Source organism: Juglans microcarpa x Juglans regia, chromosome 5D, assembly GCF_004785595.1.
Source record: "Juglans microcarpa x Juglans regia isolate MS1-56 chromosome 5D, Jm3101_v1.0, whole genome shotgun sequence".
NCBI classification, from domain to species: domain Eukaryota; kingdom Viridiplantae; phylum Streptophyta; class Magnoliopsida; order Fagales; family Juglandaceae; genus Juglans; species Juglans microcarpa x Juglans regia.
Genome location: NC_054602.1, coordinates 21,314,070 through 21,317,301, shown reverse-complemented (window position 1 = coordinate 21,317,301; position 3,232 = coordinate 21,314,070). Strand labels below are relative to the sequence as shown.

General features: G+C 35.8%; 1 non-coding gene across 1 annotated transcript; it reads right to left on the bottom strand.

Moving 5' to 3' along the window:
- Positions 1–1,300: 1,300 nt before the first annotated feature.
- Positions 1,301–1,407, bottom strand: LOC121266645. The gene has a single exon (XR_005940866.1). It is a non-coding gene; the product is annotated as a small nucleolar RNA R71 (small nucleolar RNA).
- Positions 1,408–3,232: the final 1,825 nt, after the last annotated feature.

The following is a 3,232-nucleotide window of genomic DNA, read 5'->3' as shown; positions in this document are numbered from 1 at the left end:
AGAGCTTTGATGTAGTCTAGCATTGAACACAAAATTTATATTCTAAGTTATTTTATTTTCAATATTTCCATAATTGAGTGTTTATTCTTTGTTCTTAATGCTTGCAATTTTCTAGCTAACTATTGTTTGATCTATTGAATCACAGTGAGACCGATATGTGATTTGTGATTAAAACTCTAGGATTAAGTACCATTAGTGGAGCGAAAGTAGAGATACTTTACCGCGATTAGTGTGATTTTTAAGATAAATCCAAAGAATTTAATTGGAGTTATTAGTTAAATTCACATAGAGATATGGAGTTATTAGTGTGAGATATTTTTGGTATTGTTCAAGAGAAAATATTGAACAATTTGGGATAGTTGGAATTCTAAGATAAGGAAGAATAAATTGTGAGATTTGCTAGGTGAAATCAAATGCTCTAGATCTATTTTTATTATCTTAAAAAAAATCTTAATTTTAATGCTTTTGTCTTCAGTTTAATTTAGATAATCCATTCTTGAAATTTCAGTTTTCCAAATAGTATTTAATTTAGTAAATTTCAATAATCAATAGCATAATTAGTCCTTTTAGGTTCGATATCCATTTTTTTAAAAAACACTTTACTACTTGTTATGATTCTATGCACTTGCAGATATTTTTATGCGAACAATTATTTGCCGCTGTTGCTGGGGAATTGTTATTTGTTATTGATATTGATAGCAGCTAGATTTTTACTATTTTGGATTTTATTTTATTTTATTTTTTTTAAAAAAATTGTTTAAATTAGATCTCAGTTTGATTTTTTCTTTTCAGGAATTAGAAGTGTATGCCCTGATCTAAATCATTAGAGCATACACCTTTCGATCTTGAGATTGAAAGAACCTTACGTCGGATCAATAAAGAGAAGAAGAAAGAGGTTGCTGCCTCCAAATTTAATACGGCCGACCAGGAGCACTAGGCGTTAAGAGACTATGCAATGCCCTTTGTCAATGGGGCGACATCTAGTATAAAGCGGCCATCTATACAAGCCAATAACTTCAAGATCAAGTTGGCCATCATTTAAATGATTCAACAAACCGTCCAGCTTGGGGGGTTGTCACAAAAGGATCCTAATGTCCATATTGCAAATTTCCTAGAAATTTGTGATACTTTTAAACACAATGGAGTGACAAATGATGTGATTTGATTAAGACTTTTTCCTTTTTCACTTAGGAAAAAAGAAAAAACTTGGTTGAACTCTTTGTCACCCGGCATCATCACTACCTGGGAGAAGTTGGCACAAATATTTTTAGCAAAATATTTCCCTTTGGATAAGACAACGAAGTTGAGGATTGATATAACTACATTCAGCCAATTTGAGGGTGAATCATTATATGAGGCATGGGAGAGATACAAGGATCTATTGCGCAAGTGTCCACATCACGACCTCCCCGCCTAACTTCACGTACATACATTTTACAATGATTTGGGACCCATAAATCGATCTATGGTTGATGCGGCCGCAGGAGGGGCATTAATGAGTAAGACCCATGAAGCCACATATGGACTTCTGGAAGAATTGACATCCAACAACTATCAATGGTTTGTGGAGAGAGTAATACCAAGAAAGACAGTTGGCGTTTTTGAACTTGATTCTATTACCACATTGGCAGCGCAGATAGTAAATTTATCACAACAACTAGGTAAGATGAATGGTAATGCTATTCAAGCTAATGTTGTTTGTGATCATTGTGCAGGAAATCACTCAAGTGTAGATTGCCAAGTGGGGAATCCTTTTGTCCAACCGAGTCATGAACAAGCCCATTACGTGTCCAATTTTCAACGTTAAAATAATCCTTATTCAAACACGTTCAATCTTGGATGGAGAAATCACCCTAACTTTTCATGGAGCAATAACCAAGTACCGGTTAGACCACCTCAACAATTTCCATAGCAAGAGAAGAAGCCGACACTTGAGGATATATTTATGCAGTACATGCACAAGACTGATATGGTGATCCAAAACAACTCAGCTTCAATCCACAATCTTGAAGTGCAAATCAGTCAGCTCTCAAACATGCCTACTGAGAGGATAGCAGGGACTTTACCAATCAATACTATGACCAATCTGAAGGAACATGTCAAAGCCATAACATTGAGAAGTGGGCGGACATATGACCAGTCGGTAAATATTGAGCAAGATGCAGAAGCTGCCAAAATTGTGGACTCTTGAAAGAAGGAAACCGAGTACGAGGTGAAAAATACAGATTGGGATGTGACCAACCAGCAAGTTGAGAAGACTAAAGGGAATAAAGGGGTTGCAAAACCCAAGAAATCCAAGGAGTTTATTTTTGAAACTTATTCTCCTTCAATATATGATCCACCAATTCCTTTTCCGAAGAGATTAAAAAAAAAATAATAAGATTGATAATCAGTTCTCTAAATTTCTCAATATATTTAAGCAACTGTATATTAATATGTCTTCCATTGAAGCTTTAGAGCAAATGCCTAAATATGCAAAATTTTTTAAGGACATATTATTAAAGAAGCAGAAGTTGAAGGAGCATGAGCCTTTAATGCTGACCGAGGAGAGCAGGACAATTTTACAAAAGAAGTTGCCGCCTAAGTTGAAAGATTCGGGGAGTTTCACGATCCCTTGCACTATAGGAAATTCATATTTTGATAAAACTTTATGCGATTTAGGGACAAGTATTAATCTAATGCATCTCTCTGTTTTTAGGAAACTAGGTCTTGGAGAAACAAAGCCAACCACCATCTCTCTACAATTGGCTGACAAATCTATTAAATACTCGAGAGGACTCATTGAGGACGTACTTGTGAAAATTGATAAGTTCATCTTCCCGGTCAACTTCATTTTGTTTGATATGGAGGAGGATGAAGAGATCCCTTTGATACTGGGCCAACCTTTCTTGGCAACGTGGAGAACTTTAATTGATGTCCAGTAATGGAAACTCGTTTTGAGGGTCTGCGAGGAGCAGGTTACTTTTAACGTATTTAAATCTATGGAATTCCCTTTCGAGGTGTATTCTTGTTTTCAAATAAGCGTCCGAGACATGCTCAAGGCCGACGAGACTTATGGAGCTGAATTTTTAAAGCTACCACTTGAGGTATGTCTTACTCACTCTACATCAATTGAATCTGAAGATGAAGAGATTAGGGAGAATGAGAGATATTTGGAAGTTACACCATCCATTTCTCCTTCAATAAAACTGAAAGTGGAAGAACTAAACTCATCTCGGCCGACATCTCCAAG